The sequence below is a fragment of the Lagenorhynchus albirostris genome, chromosome 5 (genome assembly GCF_949774975.1).
Source record: "Lagenorhynchus albirostris chromosome 5, mLagAlb1.1, whole genome shotgun sequence".
NCBI classification, from domain to species: Eukaryota; Metazoa; Chordata; class Mammalia; order Artiodactyla; family Delphinidae; genus Lagenorhynchus; species Lagenorhynchus albirostris.
Window position 1 is genome coordinate 120732750 of NC_083099.1, and position 27685 is coordinate 120760434.

A 27685-nucleotide genomic window follows, 5' to 3' on the forward strand; every position below is an offset into this window, starting at 1 on the left:
AGGAGAGAATGCTGAAGATCAGTTATACCAAAATAGAATTATTAATTTTCCTTAAGAGCCACATAAGAAATTGATTATCCTAGAGGCAGCTTTTTTTTTAAACACCTTTATTGGAGTATAATTGCTTTACACTGTTGTGTTAGTTGCTGATGTATACAAAAGTGAATCAGCTTTATGTATACATACATCCCCATATCCCCTCCCTCTTGCGTCTCCCTCTCACCCTACCTATTCCACCCCTCTAGGTGGTCACAAAGCACTAAACTGAGCTCCCTATGCCATGTTTGCATTAAAAAAAACTAACAATAATTTCAATCCAAATGAACACTTGAATACCCTGAAAAAGATGGTCACACCTTGCCTATGGTTTCAAGGTAATAAATCAAAGGTGCTATCGCTAATTCGAAGATGTTACTAAAGGTCCAAACTTTTATTGCACTCTTTAGGATCTTGCCTTCAGAATATGTTCATAAGTTTTACAAAAAATACCTTATTAATCATTATGCTTTTCCCCCCTATTTTCAGCATTTTTCAATAAGAAATGAGATTCTATATCATGATTATCAACATTAATTCCACGGCTGATCATTATGAATTTAAACTATTTCCAAGAGTCAAACTCTTTTCTTTTTTTAGGTTTTTTCTAATTTCTTTTTATTTTTTTTATACAGCAGGTTCTTAAGAGTCATCAATTTTATACACATTAGTGTATACATGTCAATCCCAAATGCCCAATTCATCACACCACCACCCCCACGCCCCTGCGGCTTTTCTCCCTTGGTGTCCATATGTTTATTCTCTACATCTGTGTCTCAATTTTTGCCCTGCAAACCAGTTCATCTGTAGCATTTTTCTAGGTTCCACATATATGCATTAATATACGATATTTGTTTTTCTCTTTCTGACTTACTTCAATCTGTATGACAGTCTCTAGATCCATCCACGTCTCAACAAATGACCCAATTTCATTCCTTTTTATGACTGAGTAATATTCCATTGTATATATGTACCACATCTTCTTTATCCATTCATCTGTTGGTGGGTATTTAGGTTGTTTTTATGACCTGGCTATTGTAAATACTGCTGCAATGAACAGTGGGGTGCATGTGTCTTTTTGAATTATGGTTTTCTCTGGGTATATGCCCAGTAGTGGGATTGCTGGATCATATGTTAATTCTATTTTTACATTTTTAAGGAACATCCATGCTGTTTTCCATAGTGGCTATATCAGTTTACATTTCCACCAACAGTGTAAGAGGGTTCCCTTTTCTCCACACCCTCTCCAGCATTTGTTGTTTGTAGATTTTTTGATGAAGCCCATTCTAACTGGTGTGAGGTGAAAACTCATTGTAGTTTTGATCTGCATTTCTCTTATAATTAGTGATGTTGAGCAGCTTTTCATGTGCTTCTTGGCCATCTGTATGTCTTCTTTGGAGAAATGTCTATTTCGGTCTTCTGTCTATTTTTGGATTGGGTTGTTTGTTTCTTTAATATTGAGCTGCATGAGCTGCTTATATATTTTGGAGATTAATCCTTTGTCCATTGATTCATTTGCAAATATTTTCTCCCGTTCTGAGGATTGTCTTTTCAACTTGTTTGTAGTTTCCTTTGCTGTGCAAAAGCTTTTAAGTTTCATTAAGTCCCATTTGTTTATTTTTGTTTTTATTTCCATTACTCTAGGAGGTGGATCAGAAAAGATCTTGCTGTGATTTATGTCAAAGAGTGTTCTTCCTATGTTTTCCTCTAAGAATTTTATAGTGTCTGGCCTTACATTTAGGTCTCTACTTCATTTTGAGTTTATCTTTGTGTATGGTGCTAATTTCATTAGTGTTCTAATTTCATTCTTTTACATGTAGCTGTCCAGTTTTCCCAGCACCACTTATTGAAGAGACTGTCTTTTCTCCATTGAATATCTTTGCCTCCTTTGTCATAGATTAGTTAACCATAGGTGCGTGGGTTTATCTCTGGGCTTTCTATCTTCTTCCATTGATCTATGTTTCTCTTTTTGCACCAGTACCATCTTGTCTTGATTACTGTAGCTTTGTAGTATAGTCTGAAGTCAGAGAGTCTGATTCCTCCAGCTCTGTTTTTTTCCTCAAGACTGCTTTAGCTATTCGGGGTCTTTTGTGTTTCCATACAAATTTTAAGATTTTTTCATTCTTGTTCTGTGAAAAATGCCAGTGGTAGTTTGATAGGGATTGCATTGAATCTATAGATTGCTTTCAGTAGTAGAGTCATTTTCACAATGTTGATTCTTCCAATCCAAGAACATGGTATATCTCTCCATCTATTTGTATCGTCTTTAATTTCTTTCATCAGTGTCTTATAATTTTCTGCATACAGATCTTTTGTCTCCTTAGGTAGGTTTATTCCTAGATATTTTATTCTTTTTGTTGCAATGGTAAATGGGAGTGTTTTCTTAACTTCTCTTTCAGATTTTTCATTAGCGTATAGGAATGCAAGAGATTTCTGTGCATTAATTTTGTATCCTGCAACTCTACCAAATTCACTGATTAGCTCTAGTAGTTTTCTGGTGGCATCTTTAGGATTCTCTATGTATACCATATCATCTGCAAACAGTGACAGTTTTACTTCTTCTTTTCCAATTTGTATTCCTTTTATTTCTTTTTCTTCTCTGATTGCCGAGGCTAGGACTTGCAAAACTATGTTGAATAATAGCAGTGAGAGTGGACATCCTTGTCTCGTTCCTGATCTTAGAGGAAATGCTTTCACTTTTTCACCATTGAGAATGATGTTTGCTGTGGGTCTTATATGGTCTTTATTATGTTGAGATAGGTTTCCTCTCTGCCCACTTTCTGGAGAGTTTTTACCATAAATTGGTGATGAATTTTGTCAAGAGATTTTTCTGCATCTATTGAGATGATCATATGGTTTTTCTTCTTTAATTTGTTAATATGGTATATCACATTGATTGATTTGCATATATTGAAGAATCCTTGTATCCCTGGGATAAATCCCACTTGATCATGGTGTATGATCCTTTTAATGTGTTGTTGGGTTCTGTTTGCTAGTGTTTTGTTGAGGATTTTTGCATCTATATTCACCAGTGATATTGACCTGTAATTTTCTTATTTTGTAGTATCTTTGTCTGGTTTTGGTATCAGGGTAATGGTGACCTCATAGAAGGAGTTTGGGAGTGTTCCTTCCTCTGTAATTTTTTGGAAGAGTTTGAGAAGGATGGGTGTTAGCTCTTCTCTAAATGTTTGATAGAATTCACCTGTGAAGCCATCTGGTCCTAGTCTTTTGTTTGTTGGAAGATTTTTTTTTTTTTTTTGCAGTACACAGGCCTCTCACTGTTGTGGCCTCTCCCATTGCGGAGCACAGGCTCCGGACACGCAGGCCCAGCAGCCATGGCTCATGGGCCCAGCCGCTCTGCAGCATGTGGGATCCTCCTGGACTGGGGCACAAACCCATGCCCCCTGCATCGGCAGGCAAAATATCAACCACTACGCCACCAGAGAAGCCCCAAGTTGTTCATTTTATTGGCATAGTGCTGCTTATAGTAATCTCTTAGGATGCATTGTATTTCTGTGATGTCTGTTGTAACTTCGCCTTTTTCATTTCTAATTTTACTGATGTGAGTCTTCTCCTTCTTTTTCTTGATGAGTCTGGCTAATGGTTTATCAATTTTGTTTATCTTCTCCAAGAACCAGCTTTTAGTTTTATTGATCTTTGCTATTGTTTTCTTTGTTTCTCTATCACTCATTTCTGCTCTGATCTTTATGATTTCTTTCCTTCTGCTAACTTTGGGTTTTGTTTGTTCTTTCTCTAGTTCCTTTAGGTGTAAGGTTAGATTATTTATTTGAGATTTATCGTGTTTCTTGAGGTAAGCTTGTAAAGCTATAAACTTCCCTCTTAGAACTGCTTTTCTGCATCCCATAGGTTTTGGATTGTCATGTTTTCATTGTTATTTGTCTCTAGGAATTTTTTTTGATTTCCTCTTTGATTTCTTCAGTGATCTCTTGGTTGATTAGTAACACAGTGTTTAACCTCCATGTGTATCTGTTTTTTTACATTTTTTCCTCTGTAATTCATTTCTAATCTCATAGTGTTGTGGTCAGAAAATATGCCGATATGATTTCAATTTTCTTAAATTTACTGAGGCTTGATTTGTGACCCAAAATGTGATTTATCCTGGAGAATGTTCTGTGCACACTTGAGGAAAAAGTGTAATCTGTTGTTTTTGGATGGAATGTCCTATAAATATCAGTTAAATCTATCTGGTCTATTGTGTCATTTAAAGCTTTTGTTTCCTTATTTATTTTCATTTTGGATGATCTGTCCATTCGTGTAAGTGTGGTGTTATAGTGCCCCACTCTTACTGTGTTACTGTCAATTTCCTCTTTTACAGCTGTTAGCAGTTGTCTTATGTATTGAGGTGCTACTATTTTGGGTACATATATATTTATAATTGTTATATCTTCTTCTTGGATTGATCCCTTGATCATTATGTAGTGTCCTTCCATGTATCTTGTAACATTCTTTATTTTAAAGTCTATTTTATCTGATATGAGTATTGCTACTCCAGCTTCTTTTGATTTCCATTTGCATGGAATATCTTTTTCCATCCCTTCACTTTCAGGCTATATGTATCCCTAGGTCTGAAGTGGGTCTCTTGTAGACAGCATATATTTGGGTCTTGTTTTTGTATCCATTCAGCAAGCCTGTGTCTTTTTGTTGGAGCATTTAATCCATTCACATTTAAGGTAATTGTTGATATGTATGTTCCTATTACCATTTTCTTAATTGTTATGTGTTTGTTTTTGTATGTCCTTTTCTTCTCTGTGTTTCCCACTTAGAGAAGTTCCTTTAGCATTTGTTGTAGAGCTGGTTTGGTGGTGCTGAATTCTCTTAGCTTTTGCTTGTCTGTGAAGCTTTTGATTTCTCCATGGAATCTGAATGAAATCCTTGCTGGGTACAGTAATCTTGCTTGTACCTTCTTCTCTTTCACCACTTTAAGTATATCATGCCACTCCCTTCTGGCTTGTAGAGGTTCTGCTGAGAAATCAGTTGTTAACATTATGGGAGTTCTGTTGAATGTTATTTGCCATTTTTCCCTTGCTGCTTTCAAGAATTTTTCTTTGTCTTTAATTTTTGCCAATTTGATTACTACGTGTCTCGGTGTGTTCCTCCTTGGGTTTATCCTGTATTGGACTACTGTGATTCCTGGACTTGGGTGGCTATTTCCTTTCCCATGTCAGGGAAATTTTTGACTATAATCTCTTCAAATATTTTCTCTGGTCCTCTTTCTCTCTTCTCCTTTAGGGACCCCTATATGGCAAATATTGTTGCACTTAATATTGTCCCAGGTCTCTTAGGCTGTCTTCATTTCCTTTCATTCTTTTTCTTTATTCTGTTCTGCAGCAGTGAATTTCACAATTCTGTCTTCCAGGTCACTTATCCATTCTTCTGCCTCAGTTATTCTGCTATTGATTCCTTCTTGTGTAGTTTTCATGTCAGTTATTGTATTGTTCATCTCTGTTTGTTTGTTCTTTAATTCTTCTAGGTCTTTTTAAACATTTCTTTCACCTTCTCAATCTTTGCATCCATTGTTTTCCTGTGGTCCTGGATCATCTTCACTATCATTATTCTGAATTCCTTTTCTGGGTGTTTGCCTATCTCCACTTCATTTAGTTGTTTTTCTGGTGCTTTATCTTGTTCCTTCATCTGTTACATAGCCCTCTGCCTTTTCATCTTGTCTATCTTTCTGTGAATATGGTTATTGTTCCACAGGCTGCTGAATTGTAGTTCTTCTTGCTACTGCTGTCTGCCCTCTGGTGGATGAGGCTACCTTGAGTCAAACTCTTTTATTAAAGAAAAAGACGGGCTTCCCTGGTGGCGCAGTGGTTGAGAGTCTACTTGCTGAGGCAGGGGACATGGGTTCATGCCCCGGTCCGGGAGGATCCCATACGCCACAGAGCGGCTGGGCCCGTGAGCCATGGCCGCTGAGCCTGCGCTTCCGGAGCCTGTGCTCCGCAACGGGAGAGGCCACAATGGTGAGAGGCCCATGTATTGCAAAAAGAAAAAAAAAGAAAGAAAGAAAAAGGCATACAACCATTAATACATAAATTAAATAATTTATATATTTCATATATAAATAATATGAAATGGCAGGGGTACAGGAAATTATATTGAGTTCCTGTTATGTGACACAAATTATAGAGAATCTTATGCATTTTTAAATGGATAAAAGACCTAAATATAAGACTGGATATGAGGAATTCCTAGAGGAAAAAAGGCAGAACCCTCATTGACCTAAGTCACAGCAATTTTTTTTTGGATCCATCTCCTAATGTAAAGGAAATAAAAACAAAAGTAAACAGATGGGACCTAATTAAATTTAAAAGCTTTTGCACAGCAAAGTAAACCATTGACAAAATGAAAAGACAACCTGTTGAATAGGAGAAAATGTTTGCAAATGATATGGCTGATAAGAGATTAATATTCAACATAAAACTCAACATCAAAAAAACACAAAGAATGCAATTTTAAAATGGGCAGAAGAACTGAGTAGACATTTTTCCCAATGCAGATGGCCAAGCGGCACATGAAAAGATGCTCAACATCACTAATCATCAGGTAAATGCAAATCAAAACCACAATAAAATACAACCTCACTCTTGCTGTCATCATAAAGAACACAAATAACAAATGTTGATGAAGATATGGAGAAAAAGGACTCCTTGTACACTGTTGGTGGGAGTGTAAATTGGTCCAGCCACTGCGGAAAACAGTAGGGAGGTTTCTCCAAAAACTAAAAATAGAACTACCATATGGACCAGCAATTCCACTCCTGTGTGTATATCTGGAAAAAAAACCCCAAAAACACTAACTTGAAAAGATACATGCACCTCAATGTGCATAGCAACATCATTTACAATTGCCAAGATATGAAAGCAATCTAAATGTCCATCAACAGATGAATGGATAAAGAAGATGTGATATATGATATATATATATATAATATATATATGTGGATATATATATATACACACACATACACAATGGAATACTACTCAGCCATTAGAAAGAATGAAATTGTGCCATTTTCACCCAAATGGATGTGTTAGGAGAGCATTATGCTCGGTGAAATAAGTCAGAAATATAAAGTCAAATATTGTATGATATCACTTAGATGTGGAATCTAAAAAATACAACAGACTAATGAATATAACAAAAAAGAAGCAGACTCACAGATATAGAGAACAAACTAATGGTTACCAGTGGGGAGAGGGAAGAGGAGAAGGTCAATGTAGGGGTAGGAGAGTAAGAGGTACAAACTATTAGGTGTAAAATAAGGTACAAGGATACATTGTACAAAATTTATAATAACTATAAATGGAGTATGAACTTTAACAATTGTGAATCACTATTGTACACCTTTAACTTATATAATATTGTACAGCAACTATACTTCAATAAAAAAATTGTATCACTACCTGAAAGATAGGCAATATTGCCCTCACTTTCGGAAGTTAAGAGAAGCTAAGTAATTTATCTAAGTTCAAAGTCACAAAGAAAGAAAAAAGAGTGGATAAATTTTAGTTAGCAGCTCAGGAATACAGAAATCCCAATTTATTTTATACATTTAACACCATAATACATTAAACCCAATTTTGAAAACTTTGAAATAATCTTACATATAAACTTTGAGGAAAAAATATAAGTTACTAAAAAATAGAACCCAGTGGTCTTTCAAATGAGTAATACACAAATACCAGTAACATTTATCTCAATTGCTCAGGTATAGTCCAAAAACATAAAATATTTTAGTATAATTGATAACATCATCAGATTATAGGAAGAAAATTTTATGATGTTGACAAAAGAGAGTGAAGTCACTTTATACAATACAGCAGTCATTCCTAGTAAACACACTAAATAAAATAGAAATAAATTAAATCTACTTAAATATAATAAAAAATTTTCTACAATCTGCAATTAATATTATCTTAAATTACAAATATGTTTAAGGAGCAAGAACTGAATGGCCAGTGTTAAGATTATTATACAATATTCACATGAGTTTCTAATAAGTAGAACAACAAAAAAATAATGGACATAATTAATATAGACCATGTTTTATCTGTAAAGGTACAATTGTATATTTAGAAAAATCTAAGAAGATATAAAATTACAGAGATAAGATAAAATAATAAAAACCAGTAAAAAGTGGCTGATTTATAACTATTGTAAAGTGCAAAGTTCTATAGCTGTGTTCTAATTTAACAACAGCAACATTAAAAAGTGGTAAAAAATAAATAAATAAACCCTTGACAATAGAAAGGAAAAATCTGCAATCTGTACAAAATAAATTTAATTTTTAAAATCACATATTTTTATGAACAGAATCATACTATCTTATTGATAGAAACAATAACTGAACAAATAGAAATGAATAAGGTTGACTTTAATCTTACTTGAAGAAGCAAATACTGTGCTATTATCTTTGAATTTTTACATCTCTGTCCATGAGTGAGATTGGCCTGTAGTTTTCTAAAGTATCGTGTAATTTCCTTTACTATCCTGAATCAGTTTACGTTGCATCTTTATAAGAATTAATCAATATCACCTAACTTTTTACTGTCATATACTTGAGCATAATACTTTCTTATTTACTTTATAAACTCTGCTTTCCTGTAATCATGTTTCTATTGTTGTTCCTAGTATTATTGCTGACTCCTTTCTTTTTACAGGTCTCTGTGTTTTTGTTTTGTTTTGTGGAGAGAGGGTGGTAGAAAACCCATATTTGATTGGTTTCCTGTTTTAAATGTTCATTTTGCATTTCAATTATTTCTGCCCTTAGCTATATTAGTTGATTCCTTCTATTTTCCTTCTGCATATTTTGGTGTTCTAATATTAAGCTATAGGTTTAGTTTATTAATATTAGACTAATATTAGACTTTACTTCATTTAAACATTTGTGAAAAACACCTCACAAATTTTATATGTAGCAGTATGTATATTTATATTTAACAACTAACACCTACCCAGAAACATATTGGTAGTTAAACGGATATCTGTGAATTTATGAAGAGACCTGGATTTGTAATAAAAATGGATTCAATTGTAATAATTTTGTAAGTTTGATAAGGGAAATTGAAGGAATACCATTTATGAATAAGGTAATATAAGTATGGATTCTACTGCATTATACTGAAACTGTTGACATTAAATCACTATATAAAAGCTAATGCTGATTGACAGTTATATAGAAAAAAAAGTTTTAATTATTTTGCTATACAACCAAACATCCAGATGAATATCCTGAAAGAACTCAAAATAAGCATTTTGAGTTGTCAAAAAGTAATCAAAACATATTCAAATAAATTAATTCCTTAGTTTCAGAATGGAAATTAACACAAAAACGACCTTGTAGATGAGATAAAATCAGTTTTTCTGACAACATATCCCAGCACATATTCAATGTGTTACCAGCTTAGGCTAAAAATTTCAGTAGTTAATGAAAATGAATCCAAACATGTCTATCAAATAGAAAGTTTCACATCAGGATTGGATCTTCAAGCATTTGTTCCTTTAAGTAGCAAGATGCAGTAACTCGTAATTCAGATCTGAGTCCCTTATTAAATAACTGTAACTCAAACACTTTGTCATTCCACAATCCATTATTTTTCAATATTAATTTTTTTAGGAAACAATAAGTTTTGCTGGATGCATTGTTTATATTTTAGAAATATCTATTTTTTTAAAATTGTGCATAAAATCTGGCAAATTTTTAACTCAATTTTTTTCTGACATTTATCTTCTTTTACTACCACTGCTCAGGCGAAATAATTTAATTTGTGCAACAGGGCATTTTGAAACATTTGACCTTCATGTATACCTTTGTTGACAGTATTCTCATTAATATCAGGAAACATGTTTCAAAGTTTAAAGACATCTACATGGTGTTTACCTGATGTTTAGTTTGATGTACAAAATAAATTTTCCTTAGAATATTATAAAAGGGGGTAGGGCAGATTACGGGGAGTTGTTCAGAGGCAGCGACTCTATGACAGGCACTATGGAAAAAATTGAGGTGAATAAATAAATTTCAAAATTGTCAATTCAGGGCTTCCCTGGTGGCGCAGTGGTTGAGAGACCGCCTGCCGATGCAGGGGACATGGGTTCGTGCCCTGGTCTGGGAGGATCCCACATGCTGCAGAGCAGCTGGGCCTGTGTGCCATGGCCGCTGAGCCTGCACGTCCGGAGCCTGTGCTCCGCAATGGGAGAGGCCACAACAGTGAGAGGCCCGCGTTCCGCAAAAAAAAAAAAAAAAAAAAAAAGTCAATTCAAAGAGATGTCATGGCATTATTTATTTTATTGATGATGCATTTTAATAGACAAAAACAGCTATGTGCATTAGTTATCTATTGCTGTGTAAGAAATTGCCACACACTAGCAGTTTATAAGAATATATATTTATTATCTCACAGTTTTTGTGTGAAAGGAGTCCAGCATGGTTTATCTGAGTATTCTCCTTCAGGATCTCCAAAAGGCTGCAATCAAGGTGCCAGTTGAGCCTTTTGTCTTATCTCAGATCTCTAATGGGGAAGGATCCACTTCCAAGCTGATCTGGTTGTTGGAATAACATGGTTCTTTGTTTCTTGTTGGACTGAGGACCTCTGCTTTTGTTGGTTGTTGGCTGGAGGCTGCCCTCAGTTCCTAGGCAGATGGGCTTATTTATATGGCAACTCACAATGAAGCAGTGTGTTTTACCAAAGACAACGAGGGAGAGAGACCACAGTGAGTCTGCGGGTAAGACAGAAGTCAAAATCCTGTGTAATCCAATCATGGAAGTGATGCTCCATAACTTTTGCTGAAGTAAGTCTCAAGCCCCATGAACATTCAAGGGAAGAGGGTTACACAAGAGTGTGACTACCTGAAGGTAGAGATCGCTGGAGGTCATTTGAAAGCCTGTTTATTTCATCCTAAAACTAGTTAAAAACAGAAACGGATATAAGTCAATTAGATGTTGTGATACACACAGTTGTTATAAGGCCAGAAGAAGCAGTTTCCAAATTAAGCTTTCCAAATTCCCCAAACAAAGAAACAAAACAATGTATGCAGTCTACCATGTGATCTCCTGTACCTGCCAGGACCAAGAAGCTGAGCACCCAGAAAGCTGCAGCCACAATGGTGGGTTCCCAGATCCTTGTTAGAATCCACATCAGCAAAATAGATGACTGCACTGTAGCACTCAACATCTTTGAAGATAAGATCTGGCCAATGTGACCTCCATTAAAGCTCCACACCTACAGACACAAATGTCACCAGCACCATTAATTCCAGCAGAAAAGCAAATGAAACACAGCTTTTATCACCTGATGTTCAGTTTCACCTTTCAAATCTCAGGCATAAATACATGCTTGGCAGAAGTTATGTTACAGACAACAAAGTTTTGAGAGATTCTGGAAAATATTATATTTAACCTTCCAAATAAATTTACATTAAAACATACTTACAGGAGTTTTGGAGAGACTTGGGTAACAAAATCTTCATCATTGTTGTAGTCCTCACAATGACTGGCAACTCAGAGCCCCCAAACATACAATCCCTTTCTTAGTTAAACTTCCAACTTGTAATAAAATACTAGAGGTAGTCTCCCTTCTAAGATAATGTAACTATACTTTCTACAATAAATGTAACTATACTTCCTTTAATAAAGGAGTACTTATCACCTTCCTTAAATAGAAGAATGATTAGTCATTGAAACCATTTTGAATGATGTTTGTTTCCCCTCTCTTAGTCTAAACAAATATCCTGAAACTAAAGAATGGAATATTAAGTCATATGTTATACTACCAAAATGCTTCATATAAAATTTCAGAGGAAAATTATTATTATTATAGATTTTATGGCTAGCTAGCTAGCTAGATAACACTAGATGTAATGAAAAGGGTGTGGGTAAATTCTATCTATAGCAATTTGATAGCTCTCATTTATTCAGCTTGTCATGAAACCAAATATATTTGCTGTTTGTAAATTTTTTATTGTTCATTTCATGTTTCTTTCCTGCCCCTCTGCCAACCTCTTAGCTTCTCAGTATCATTTTACTGATAGTAAAACCCAAAATATATTTGAAAGAGTAGAACATTTTCGGATCCTGCTTGCGTGAGGTTCATACAATATTCTATTACATTTTTCCCTGATTGTGCTGGTATTATGAAACTCTTCAGAAAATACCTTGGGTTTCAGAGATATGTTTCCATGCCAAGGTTGTGTGATATCAATCCTATATACCATTGACAATCAAAGGGTCCTACAAACATGTCTCCATCAGTAAATTTCCTTTGCCATGACCCAGGGATTGCTACGTGTTTTCCAAAACTTTTGACTATAGGCACAGTCATAACAGCTGAACAATAAACCATGCTTGGTGTCAAAATTCTCACTACCCATGAAGCTAGGAACTGATATTGGATCCTTGCCACAGTGTCACAGGTAAACCAACCCTCAGAAAGAAGCAGCAGAAACCAAATCATAGACTCCACCTAAGCTAATTTAATTCTGCTTTACAAATGCCACACATGGGTGTTTACATGATATAATTTTAAAAACACCAAGTAGTAAAGGAGACTGGAAATGTAATCCTTAGCTCTTCATCCACTAAGCATGGAGTAGACACACTACAGAGGGTTGGCATCAAGGTGAGTAAATCATGAGGGTGAAGAGAAGGAACAGTCTTATTTTGTGAGTGAACAGATAAAAACAAGATGCCCAAGGAATTCAAATGATGGAATTCTAAGTAAAAAGATGGAAAATGTAATGTACCAGAGACTGTTAACTTCTTCCCAGTATCCATTGACCCTTGTTCATCTTATTACTTTATTATTAAACTGTGAATTTTAGATGGCTCCTTGGCCACCTTCGTAGACACTACATTTTCCAGCCTCCCTTTAAGGAAAATGTGGCTGTAGGACTACATTTTGTTCAATGGTGGAGAAATAAGAATTTTACTGAAAGGTGGATTTTGCCCTCCACTCACTTCATCTTCCCGTAAGCTGGAGCATGAACATACGGATGGTGATCCTGCTTTGGCAATCTGGATAAAGGCAACATTTAGGAAATGGTGGGACAATAAAGAAGATGAAATGTAGGTCTATGGACCACCTAATGGAGCAAAGCTATCTGTTCATCATGGAATTTTCCTGACTGCCTTTGGACTTACATGAGGGAGAGAAATAAAAAGCCACTCTTTCTTTTCTTTTCTCTTTTTACTTTGTTTTTTTTTTTTTTGATTTCTATATTACAGAAGCTTAACCTCTATCTTAAATAAAGCAAGAGGTATCATGTAAATCAATTGGGAGAAGAAAGTTTCCAGAAGGAAAGGTAATTTACAGTGTCACATTCTAAAAAATATCTATTAAGATAATATGATAATATATCCATTAAATTGGGCAATCAGCAAGTAATAACTGATAATGTGATAAAATAAAGTTGGACATGAGTGTTGTGAGAAAAATTTAGATGTGTAACAGATTAGAGTGAATCAGGAGTGTGAATTCCATATTCCTCAGGTTACCACTCTCCTTTATCAGGTCATTTCCAAAGATAAAAAAAAAAAAACACTGGATTGTGACAAATATGTTTTTTTAATAGCGCAAATAGATTTTAGTTTTAATTTTGTTGTCTGTTATAGCAACATATTTGCTATGCATATACAACCTGTCCTTTTGGTTTTACATGGTTTCTTTTTGAAAATATGGGAATAAGAGGGTATCTGAGCTTTCACCATTTTGACTTAATCCATTCAAGCAAATCATCATATTCTCATAAACACTAGATTTAGATTCCAGTAGTTGCAAATTTTTATCCTAACTTTGTGCCACCATGAGGCTTTGGCAAAAATACTTCTGTTTCTTCATGTATAAAGTGTAAATGGCAATGGTGAAATCATACCACTGTGAGTATTAAATTAAATAATTATATACATAACAATTAGCACTCTCTCCATATATAATTATATTATATATTTTGTATATATTAGCAAGGTACTTGGTCTTTAATAAGCTCTTAAATTGTCACAATTATAATTCTGATGTTAGTTATAACCTTCATAATCATCTTAATAATTAATGATGTAAATGCCTAAAATTGTTCAAATTTAGAATTTAGATGAGACTGCAAACACATTACTAGGCTTCCCTTTATGGAATATTCCACAATTTGTACAATAATAGATACTAAAAAACAGTCAATACTGTACTTTGAGTTCTCCCATTATTATTCAAACTTAGATAACTTCATACAAGAAATATACAAAATATTCATGATATAATTTTGTCTAAATCTATTTCTTATTTTTTGTTTATTATTAGTACGGTATAGTTCTAAGAACTGTTCAACTGCACCAGTGTGAATTTACAGTTTTATAATTAAAGCTATGCTTCTAGACTCATAGAATTCTAAAGCGTTCCCAGATCGTTGCATATAAATGAATTGTGAAGGTCTTTTTCTCAGGTAGAGGATCCTGATTTTGTCATGTTTGTTTATTGTAGTTACCATTTATTAACTGTCAATTGGCAGTTCTAAGCTCTGTCTATGTATTATTTCATTTTCATGATAACCCTATAAAAATAGACATTTATTTAGATTATAAAGCTTATAATATTACAGTGATTCTAGAATTTTAGTTGGAACTTTGAGCTTATACTCTTGTCTGTTATGTTTTATTGTCTCCCTGTATAAAGTGTCTTGATTAAATGTGGAAATGAAAAAGCCATATATTCTAGAACTATTTACACTAATCTCATGACTCTCAACAGTGGGCGGAATGATGAAAGAATAGAAAATTCAACTCTCATCACTTCTTTTACAGATATTTGTCAAGTGTTGTACTTATTTAAACCCCTGTGATTGAACATTACTATTAGTAACTTAATAATTTTCTTCCTTCTCCCTAAAATTTATCTTCCAAATAATTACCCTCACCTGATTAATTTCTATTCCCAAAATAAAATGGCATTGGTGTGTTCTTGTCAACAAAATGGTTAAGAGTGGTTTATAGAACAAAGTGATATCAAAATAGAGCTAAAGATAATTTATTGAAATGCAAACTTTTTTTTTTTACTGCCAGTAATAGTTTTACCTTCCCACTCTCATTCCCCAACCCCTTCTGCAGAAACTTCTGTTTATTTGGTAGAAGAAATATATACATTTGAATCTATATGTTTATATAGTATAAAATTTGTACAGTGAAAATTATGTATATGGGTATGTTTGGTTATATGTATTTTATTAAACATAATATTACAATTTTTGCAAAAAACTCTCAAACTGGTTAGAGTTTGATAGATATGGGATAAAGTAATGAAAATATTATTGAAATAATTAAAAACAAATAACATCCATAGAAAAAAAATGTGTATGGGGGCCAGTTTCAGATTATATCCTGGAACTCCTGAGGCTGTGAAGCCACAGAGCTGTGTCATAAAAATATTTCTTATTTGATTCTTAATATTCTTTTCTTTTTTACAAGGTTAATGCATTTTAAAATGATGAATTTACAAGTTGAACGGTAAAGATGGTGAAGACACAAGATGGTCCCTGAATCACTACTTAGAGGAGACTTGCCTACCAATCAGGAACATCCATATCAAGTTCTATGTCTAATTCAGCCCATAACTGCTGAGATTCTGGGGTCTGTCTCATATGGCAGCTAGTGTATTTTCCACCTTAACTAAGTTAAAAATAGGTTCTTTGCACCTAAATGAAAAGAAAATAAGGATCTTATTCAACTAGTGATTGAATGCAAACTGATATTAGATGCTAAACAGATGGAGACCCATGTTATGTGGCAGCACCAAGTCTCATGCCTACCAAGGCTGTGGTTCAGGGCAAGTGGATAAAAGGAATTGACGTGTGTGTTGTCACTTATTTGTTGCAATGGGGAAGATATTACAAGAAAAAGATTTCCAGGGTATAACTGACTAATTTGAGAAGGGAAGAAAGAGGAATAGAGAATTTGGAAGTTAACAGTCGTTATAGGTAGAAAGAGTCAACTATTTCCAGACCTGAAACCTTTTTCAGGAAAAAAAGTCTCAAAATTTTTCAGGAAAAATATGTCAGACATGCTGTAAATGTAAAATTTAGAAGATATCCTTCCCACCTGATCCTATAGTTTCAGATGACTACAAGCAATCCTCTCTTATGGTAATAGAGAAGACTGTGCAGACAAGGGATAACAATTTATCTTGTGTGGGAAGATTTCCATTTCTATCAATATCAAAATTAAAATTCACTCATATTTTATTATTTCTGTATCAGAACACATTTAATAATTGCTAAGAGCCATATGGCAATGGTGATAAGGCTATCGATGTCTGTACATGAACATACAAATATGGACAGTGGTTTCAGGAGACACTATTTGAGTACTGTTAAGATACACCTTGTCACCAACACTTCTGTTGGCACAGAGTCCAATATTGTATGAAAAAACAGAGAGATGGAAAACTGTGAGATGAAATTCAGAAGTCACACTCTAAAACTGAGTGACTTGCAGTCATATCTTATCCAATTTATTCATGTTGTATATGTTCTTTTTTATTATGTACAACAACACTATCATAAAAATTTATATCTAAAGTCAAATGTAGCTTTTTCAAGAAATATAAAATTTTATAAAAATATAAAATTGTAAGTGAGAAGATAGCATTAAGTCAGGCATTTTCTTCCTGAGTGATACATAAAATAATAGTGTCTTTAAACAGATGGTATTTCAGATTTTAAAAAATGCAGTAAATGTTTAAAGAACTTTAGGTACATTTATTGGCACATGACATGGAATAGAAGAAAATAGATCAGAGCCATGCTAAATTTATAGGGAATAATATTTCCTAGATAATTAACCCTGGATAAACAATTAACCCTAGATAATGAATATTTTACTCTTTAAGGCTAAAAACATCTCTTGTTCTTTCCAAATTTGCCAAGCATAAAACAGCATGAGAAAGGGACATTAGCCTGAAAGATGTAAACGTGATATTACTGACCAAAAAGGGAACTGTGCTGGGGTATGTTCTGGTGACCCCCTGAGAACAAGGTACAAGGGATTATTTTCCAGACAACACTAACAGGGTTAATCACAGGACTTTCCGCATTTGTGGAAATCTTTCCATGTTGGCTTGCCAGGATTTCACAACTTCTGAAAATCAGCAATTACTATAAGGCTCTCTCTCTTCCCTCTCTTGAATGTAGTTATGTTGTCCTTGAATTAACCTTGTATATTTGTTGAGAGAAGAGAAAACTTGATTTTTGACTTCATAGAACAATAATCCATGGGCATCAAGTCAATGTAGAGGACTGTGCAACACCTAAGATGATGGACTTCCAGTTTGATAGGATTTGAAGTTATCTGTGAAAGATGCTGAATTGCTCCATGTATGAGAAGAAAGTTGACATGGATAATTGGTATAGTGGGAGATGGGGCAGAGATTTCTTTGTGATTAGGAAATATCTTCTTGGGCACACTCTGCCTTTCACTCCTTTGAAGTTGGTTGTGACCACATGGCTCAGTTTTCAATAGTAGGATATGTGCAGCTGGGTGTATGCCAACTCCAGGCCTAGATCATTAAAAGGGCCATGGATCATTCCTCACCTTCTTTCCCCTTCTATAAGATTAATAGAGAAAAGCATGGCAACTTTGGAAGCACTCTATAAAAACTGGTAAAATAATAAGATCATTGGAGCCTAGTTCCTTAAATCATAGCTTCGAAGAAAGTTACACGTCAATCAGAGACACTCATTTTATACAAATGAGAAATGAATTGTAACATGTGAAGCCAGTAAGATTTGAGATTTATCTCTTGCAGCAATATTTTGCCTAAACTAATAAAATGTTCATTATAATGCCCCAGAATATCTTTATCTTTGAAGTAGAGACAATATTCCTGATGGTCAATAATCTTTAGTCTGTGATCAGACAACAAACAATCAAATTTTAAAATGTACAAATAAGTTCAACAGACACTTCATCAAAAAAGACATATGGATGGCAAATAAACACGAAAGGATACTCAATGTTACTAACCATTAGGAAATTCAAATTAAAACTGTTATTCACATCACTATATACCTGTTAGAATGACTAAAATAAAAAACGTTGATAGCATCAAATGCTGGGGAGGATGTGGAGAAACTGGATGTCTCCTACATTGTTGGTCAAAATGTAGAATGTTACAACCATTCTGAAAATAAATCTCACACCTTCTTAAAATATTAAACATATACTTACCCAACAATCATAGTCCTGAACATTAATCCTAGAGACATGAAAACTTAGGGTCACACAAAAACTTGTACACAAATGCTCACAACAGCTTTATTTGTAATAACTCAAACTGGAAAGAACCCAAATATTCTTCAATAGGTTAATTAAACGTTCTGTGGTACATCTATATGACTGAATACTACCCATCAGTAAAAAGGAGCAAACCCTAATACACACAACTTAGATAGATCTCAAGGGCATTATGCTGAGAGAAAAAAATAAACTACCATAATTACGTACTGTATCATTCCATTTGTATTCTCAACATTCTCAAAATGAAAAAAAATATAGAGATAGAGATCAGATTAGCAGTGCCAGAGTTTAGGAGATAGTGAGGAGAGTGTAGCTAGAATAGAATAGCATTAAGAAACTCTGTTGTGCTGAAGGAATAATTCTGTGTCTTCAATATGGTAGTGATTATAAAATTTATACATGTGATTAAAAGTCATAAAATTATACATAAATATGAAACACACAAAAATAAATGAATGCAAAACCTGGTGAAATTTGACTAAGTCCTATATAGTCTAGTAAATTTTACTGTGCCCATTAAAATTTCCTGGTTTCCATAATGTACTATAGTTTTGTAACATACCACCATTGGAAGAATCCAGGTGATCGATAGGATCCTTCCACAGAGAACAAGAGCTCTTGGTTCTGTTTTTGTAATTTACTGTGTATCTTTAATTAGTCCAAAATCCAAATTAAAATTAGATCGTCCTATTTTTATTACAAGATTTCTTGATTATTATGGCCTATATTCTTTTGCTTAAATTTTGAGGTTCTTAACCCCACTTTCTTTAAAATCAACTTGACATTGTTCTGTCCTTTGTATTTGATGTCCTGAATTAATTTGCCTCACCATCACCTATTTTAATTTTCTTATTTTTCAGCGTTGTTTTTCTTAATGTTTTTGTTCTAATGAAGTAGATTTGGTTTATCATGTATCCATTTTCTCTCCCTATGCTCCCTCCCTTTACCATTCTATTGTGTTGTTGCATTCACTCACACTTTGGCACCCAGGAAGAGAGCTAACTTATTTGCACTTAAATCTCATGTCAGGTTGTGATATTGCAGCATGGTCAGTGTGCCTTCTTCATGACATTTTCTGCTTCTCTTCCACCAAAGAAGATATTTAAGATATAAAGTCATGATCTTGGACAGTGATCAGGGAAATCTATGGCTTCCTATGGGAAGAGAATGCAATCCCAAATCCAGTTTCAATGAAATGCACCTGGACCGATACCCTAACAAACTCAGGGTATTTCTAGACCCCAATATTCTATAGGAGTCCCACTCGATATTTTATGCCTGTTTCCCAAGTCAGAGCAGGCTCATGGCTTCAGTTTCTTACTGCTGTAATTATATTCCATTTCATGGCCCAAGAGATCTTTATTTTGTTCCTAAGGACAACTATGATTTTTTTATAGTTATCTTTCAGAGAGAAGAGATACTTAAAATGCGAATTTACATTACCGTCTTGACTGGAGTGGGTTTTGCTTTTTCTGACTGTATGCTTGAAGAATCCTTTCTGTATCTTTGAAATTCTACATATTAAACAGTCAGTAATGATCAGTCTCAGCCTTGCTGTTTCATTTTTCATGGGATGTGGTTCGTTTTCATTTTGCAGATTTGCTTCTTCTTTCATTTCAGGGAGATGGCCTGTGCTGCATCTTTGAATAGCTTTCTATTCCATTTGTTATATTCTGTACTTGACAAACACTGGTAATCTTATGTTTGTCTGTGTTTCCAATTCTAGAATAATAATCTCTGTAATTGTTTATTTCTTAATTGCTTCATTGCGTCAATGTCTTTTTTTCTTTCTGTATTCACTGATGATCTCAAACCATTTCTCTATTTCAGCAATGCAATTTTAGTTGAATGTAAACCCTGAATCCCAGGTGTGAAAACACCATTTTTTTCTTTTTTCATGCAAGATTGGTTTGGGCTCTTCTTGGTGACTTAGGAATGGAAGATACATCCTTCTTGTATAATACTACCTTATCTATACTACTTTATCTGCCTATGTTTTTTATCAATGGAATCATCACTGCATGGGCATCCACAACACTTTCACTTACAATATATTGGCAAAAACTATCACATGGCTTCCACCCAACTTCAAGGGTGGTTGGGAATGAAAGGGAAGAATGCAGAATAATTGGGGAGCATGTCACGCATTTGGAACAAAGAAAACTAAGATAGTCTAAAACACTTTTGTTTTTGATGAAAGTAAGTGTTATCTAAAAGATGTATGATATGCTAACTAAAAGGAACTCCCACTAGCTAAGGTTAAGGCATTAAAATAAGTTAGGTTTTTAATGAGTCAATTATAAACAACTGAATCTGTTAGAAGAGCAAAGAGTCCATTATGAGAATAAAAATGGAAAGGTAATAAAATGTGTTAAAAACTTATTATGCATGCATGAATATCTACTATCTATAAAAATGCTGTATCTTTATAAAAATTATTAATGGGATACCAACATTGGAGTTTTTAAAATAACTATTGGAAAAACAAGTTTTATGAAAATAAGGAGAGAGCATGATTAACATAAAGTCCATCTGTTTAAGAATAAACAATATAGAGTGCTACTGATCATGAGAGGATGCAAGGTGAAAAATACAAAGGTGGTTTTCTTTTTATTGGTAAATAAAAACATTTAGGAAACTTTATGTGAAAGTCAGGAAAGTCTCCACTAGCACTGACAAAAAGGGTGACTAATTAATCTGGAGGAGGGAAGTGTAACTAGTTTAGTTATGTTTTAAATTTCTTGCATCTATAAAAGTAATAGAAGATGAGCAAATTAAAAAAATTATTTAGGAAAAGCAGTCAGTGTAACAAGGAAGAGACTGCATAGGGTTAAGTATAATGGTTAGTTGAATAAAAAAAATTCTTTTGTCTACAATGCTAACAGTTTAGCATATATAGATAACACATATATTACTCTGATTTCAAAATAAAGTGAGACCACTACACACTTATTAAAATGGCCAAAATACAGAACACTGATAGCACCAAATGCTGGTGAGGATGTAGAGCAACAAGAACTCTCATTCATTTCTGATGGGGATGCAAAATGGTACAGCCACTTTGGAAGACAGTTGGCAGTTATCATACTCTTACCATAAATTTTAGCAGTCATGATCCTTGGTACTCATCCAAAGGAACTGAAATCTTATGTCCACACAGAAACCTGCACACAGATGTTTTTTAGCAGTTTTATTCATAATTGCCAAAACTTGGAAGCAACAAAGATATCCTTCAGTAGAAGAATGGATAAACTGTGGCAAATCTAGACAATGAATTATTATTCAACACTAAAGAAATGAGCTGTCAAGCCATGAAAAGAGATGGAGAAGTCTTAAATGCATATTACTAAGTGAAAGAAACCAATCTGAAAATGCTGTATGATACCAACTATATGACATTCTGGAAGAGACAAAACTATGGAGACAGTGAAAAGATCAGTGGTTGTCAGGGGTGGGAGGGGCATCGGGTTGGGGTCAGAGATAAATAGGCAGAACACAGAGGATTTTTAGAGCAGTACAACTACTCTGTGTGACACTATAATGGTGGATACATATTACAAATTTGTTAAAATTCATAGAATGTGCAACACCAAGAGTAAAACTTAATGTAAACTAGGTACTTTGGAAGATAATGATGTGTCAATGTAGGTTCACCAATTGTAATAAATGTACCACTCTGGGGGGGGATGCTGATAATGGAATAGGTAATGTATATGTGTGGGTATTGGGCACATGGAAAATCTTTGTATCTTCCATTCAATTTTGCTGTGAGCCTAATTAAAATTGCTGTAAAAAAAAATCTATTGAAAGAAAGAGAGAGGGAGAGAGAAAAGGAGAGAGGGAGGGAGAAAAGAAGGAAGGAAGGAAGGAAGAGAGGGAGGAAGAAAGGGAAAGAAAGACTATGTGACACAGTAGTTGAGATCATGTGAATCGTGTCACATGGTCAACAGTCAACCACGATATGTGTTTCCTGGGAGCTGATATGGAAATCTTAGAAAACACAGTCATTTGGACTTGAACTTCACAGCATTTCTCTGATACTGATCTTCTGGCTCCAAGCTACTCTTCCTCTTGCTTCATCCACATTGACCACATCAGTTTGCATACAGATTGACTTTCTATATTCACTTTTTACTTTGTCTAGGTTCCAGCTCTGTGAACCTCAGTGAATCTTGTTTTATCTCACTGGCTTTTTTTCTTCAGATATTGGCTAAAAAAACCCTGTTTTTCTTGATAAGACTTGTGTCTGTCCATTCTCTCTCAGTTATTACTACTTTGTGTCTCAGTCTCCTCTTTGGCCTACCTACAGCTGGAATTGACACTGTAGAGAATGGGAAAAATTAAAATAAAAATTGTCCCCCCCAAATCTCTACAAATGGAAAATATGTCTTGGACACATTTTAATTACAAATTAAGTATATTTAAAGTTAATTATTTTAATAAAAATTAATGAAAATTATTAAAATTAAATTAAGTTGTTTTTTTGTTTTTTTGTTTGCGGTACGCGGGCCTCTCACTGCTGTGTCCTCTCCCATTGTGGAGCAACAGGCTCCGGACGCACAGGCTCAGCATCCATGGCTCACGGGCCCAGCCACTCCGCAGCATGTGGGATCCTCCCGGACCGGGACACAAACCCGTGTCCCCTGCATCGGCAGGTGGACTCCCAACAACTGCACCACCAGGGAAGCCCTAAATTAAGTTTTAAATATTAACTTCTATTTATTAATTTTAGTTAAATACATGATATTTTTGTAAATATACCCATCTGGGACTAGAATCCATGATCCTAATCATTTTGCTATACCTTCTTTCTAAATAAACATATATATGTTACACTTCATACATGCTATATTCATTATACTATGTATTCATTGTGACCAAATATGATAGAAAAATGGTTAGGCTAACACCAAAACTAAAACTAATTATTTTGAAGTACATTGATAAAAAATATAGTAACAGGAAGAAAAACGGGAAGAGCATGCTGATTAAATTCTTCCTGAAATTCTGTCTTTATTTCTAGCCCTCATATATTGATAAGGAATGTGTTAAAAAGTGAGTAACCAGGATTGAGAAGATTTGCTTGTATTTACTGTTTCTCTGACTGGAATATTTTACTCATGGCTAACCCCATGTTTGGCTTTCTCTCACCTTTCATTTTTCATTTTAGATATTCTCTCCTGACATAAAGCACTTCCTGATATAAAGTGGCTCTCTGCCTGTGCTGGGCCCATTAGTCTCTATTACAGAATCCTGGTTACATGCTTCAAAGAACTTATTGACATTTTCAGTCACTGTATTTTTTTGTTTTCTTATTCATTATGTAGCACGATCAGAAGGAAGTATATTCATTAGGAGAGGAGCCATGTCTCTCTGGTTTACATTTGTGACCCCAGAACAGAGCATAAGGAATAGAACATAATAAGGTAATATTAAGTGTTTTTGAATAAAGGCATGAGAGAATGATATATTAGAAACCATGAAGTTAAGAGAAAGTTTGGAGTAAATAGGAGATGACTAACTAAGGGAAATAAAGTATTTTTCCTTTTTTCTTTTTTTATTGATAAGGATAATAAGTGGAACAATATGCACAAAAGGGATACAATGTATTTTAAATAATGATATACTAATCAATAATCATATTGTTTTCCAAATCAATTAAATTAATTGTGACCAATAGTTAACAGTACAAGAGAGAAATTTGGTCTTTATTAAACAATGATTTTGTACTGAAATTCAACTTCACATCTGTAAAATGGTAATAACACCACTCACATCTTCCAAGTTTGAGGGTGCTGTAAGGACAGCGTTTTTGAAATGCATTATTAATATGCCAATATTACTATCCAACATTATTAAGTTTTAAATCATAAAAAAGTGTTTACACAAAACCTACACAATCAATTAGTGGGATAATAAGGGAGATTAGAGAACTGGCCTAGATCTTTATTCAGTTCTGATACTTAGAGCTTTAGAAATTCTTTAATTTAGGCACAAGTTATAGACTAATATGCTATGTTTCTAAGTAGATAGATGAAGTTCTGTCAGGTAATACAATTAAAAATGACTAGTTCATGCCATTGCATCAGGAATGCATTACTTATTCCAAATTCAGGATGCCTTGGTAGTAGTTCACTTTCAATCTAGCTTTGTTCCATGAAGGAAGAAAGACACGTATCCATGCCTCTAACACAGGAAATAAATTCTGCCAGGTCTGAGCTAAAGAAATTTCCTCTCTAATACTTAATCTACTATATTTTGAATCTCCGTATGTGCTTCTCCTGGGAATAATAACTCTAATTAGTATATTTTCCTAAACAAATATAAGGAAAACACAGTTCTTATTTTCCAAAATATCTGTAGAGAAACATACATAGATAAAAATGTCGTTCTGCATTTCTTACTTCAAAGTTAAGGAATAACACTGTATTAAGTTCCAATAATTAAAAAGATGCCCAATGGATATATTCGCTAGCAACTTTTCATGAAAATAACTATTGAACATAACTTATTTTTATACCAAGAAATTTTATCCATTGTTCTTTTTCTTCTAACTTAACATTCACCTGTGCATCATTTCTTCTTCCCAGGACTATTCATATTTTGGGGTGACAAAAATTATTTCTTTAGAATGCAAATACAAAAGCTTAATTGTGGATAACATTTTTACATATAAACTAGAACATAGTAGTTATGTATGTGGGTGTACTAATAGGTAAGATAAAGGCACATGTAGTACAGTATCTTTGCCTGTGTATTATCAGACTGCTCAATAAACACCAAGTACCTAGAAAAGGATACATGTTTGAATTAAAGTTTTCAGTGAAATATTTTGTTAAGAATTGAAATGGATTTTAAACCTATTAAAGAAGCTAAGTATCATAAAAAGCCCTTTTGTAATGTCCTGCTAGTTTACATATTTTAAAAAAAATTGAGTTCTGTATTTTTAGCAGATCACATTTCTGTATAATACAAGAAATCTAAGCTAATTGAATATATAATATACATATACACATATACACACATATACATCTTTGTGTTTGTGTAACAGTGTAATGAATCTAATGAATAAAGAGTATGGTATGCTCCTGGCTAATAAATATATTTATGCTGTGCCTTAAAAAGAGGGTTTTAGCATAAATTCTTGCCCTTTGAACATCTCATAACAAGCATAAATCATAAATAGGCAGAAATTAGCAATATGTGAAAAATGCAGCTTTTGCCCAAAGATCTCATACTCTGAGAAATTTTACGTTCTCAACATATTTTTTTATCACCTTTCCTGCACAGCTGAAGACTAAGCTCCAGAATCATTCTAAAAGCTTGTTTCATGTTATTTATTTAATCACTACTCTGGAGAATTCAACTTTGGACAGTAAAATTTTCACTTATAATGTTATTTATTGAATGTTAAATGTTCCAGAAATTATTCCAAAGGCAAACTGATTTTTCTACAAAACTACTCTGCAAGCAATCTTAACCTTTCAAAATTAAATCCCTGTTATAACATATATATATATATATATATACATACACACACATACTTTAAAGATTTTTTAACCTGCACAAAGGATTTGCTGTAAGAACATTATATATATATATATATATATATATATATATATATATATATATATATATATATTTGTGTGTGTGTGTGTGTGTGTGTGTGTGTGTGTGTGTGTGGTACGCGGGCCGCTCACTGTTGTGGCCTCTCCCGTTGCGGAGCACAGGCTCTGGACGTGCAGGCTCCGGACGCGCAGGCTCAGCAGCCATGGCTCATGGGCCCAGCTGCTCCACGGCACGTGGGATCTTCCCGGACAGGGGCACGAATCCATGTCCCCTGCATCGGCAGGCAGGCTCTCAACCTCTGTGCCACCAGGGAAGCCCAACATATATATTTTTAACTAAGTAAAATTTCATCTTTTCACTCTTAATTGTAGCTGATTCTTCTTCCACCAGTTCCTTTAAAAGAGAACCCATGGTTTCAAAACAGTTTCTTAAACATTTCGTTTTAATAGTGACACTAACCATGTCCAATTACTTTTAGACACCTAAAATATTGATGTTATAACTGCTTCGACTTATATGACTTATAAGTCTTCATGAACCTTATTTAATTTATAGAAGAAACTTCAACTTCCATTAAATTTTCCTTTTAATGATCTTGAGTCCCAACTCTTTTGTAAAAGCATCAAATTTTCTAAATAAAACTAAACAGAAAATTCTGAGGGGACCATTATTTCATCAGTTACAGGAAGAGAATTCTTTTTTTCTGTGATTAAATGCACTGCATTGTGGAGCAATGATTCATTTGCTATTTGGGGTTCTTTGGCCAGAATGTTAATGTCTAGAATAGTTTTAGTCATCATAAAGTCTTGAGTTTTTATTTATGTTTAAAACACATAAAGTAATAAAGTATAGACCTTTAAAAACTTAACTTTCTTAAGTTCTTTCTTTTCTTTCTTTTCTAATTCTTTCTTTTCTCCTATTCCCCCCCAACACTTCCCTTAGCTAGTTTTCCTTTCAAGCTCCATCAGCCAGAATACCACTGTTGGATTTACTCAAAAGCATGTATTTGATCATGTGCCAAGTAGAGGATCCTAGATAAATTAAAACTTAAAACTTTTACATTTGGTGATATATTCTACAGGAGACTAATATTCATAAAAGAATTCTCATGGGAAAATACATTTCTTACACTAAAAATTTATTTCGTTCAAAGTTAGTTCCTTAAGATCAAACATGTTTGTCAAAAAATGAGTTTATTTTACATATGTCCATTTTAGTAAGTTAGGAACTAGGTAACAGTCAGCAAATAGCTATTTTATTTGTCTACTGCATGTGTGATGGAAAAAGGTTTTTAGTCTGTTTCCTTCTGTTTACTTACTTGATCTCTGAATATGACAAACAGATTTTTTTTGAATTCCTCAATAGAAAGCATTATGACCAAGACTGGAATAAATTAAATGACAATTTAAAAATATCTGTTCTCAGAGAACTGATATTTCGATAGAAAAAATATATCATTTTAGTTATGTTTTTAAAATGAAATTTAAAGGGCAAATGCCCAGCTGTGAGTGCCCATGGTCTAATTTACTCTGCTCTGATTTTTCCAAAACACATATTTTCTAAAATACTATGAAATTTGTTTGTGTATAAGGGCTCTACTTATTGTGTTTACCTCCCTGGAATATAAGCTTCATAAAAAGAACTTTTAAAATTAATAAATACATAAATGAATGAACACATTGTTTTTTTACACTGTCCCTGGATTGCTTTGCAATGTCAAATACTATGGTTTCTTTTACAATTTCACTTCATTTAATATGAGTAAGTCAAAATAACCTTGTAGTATGT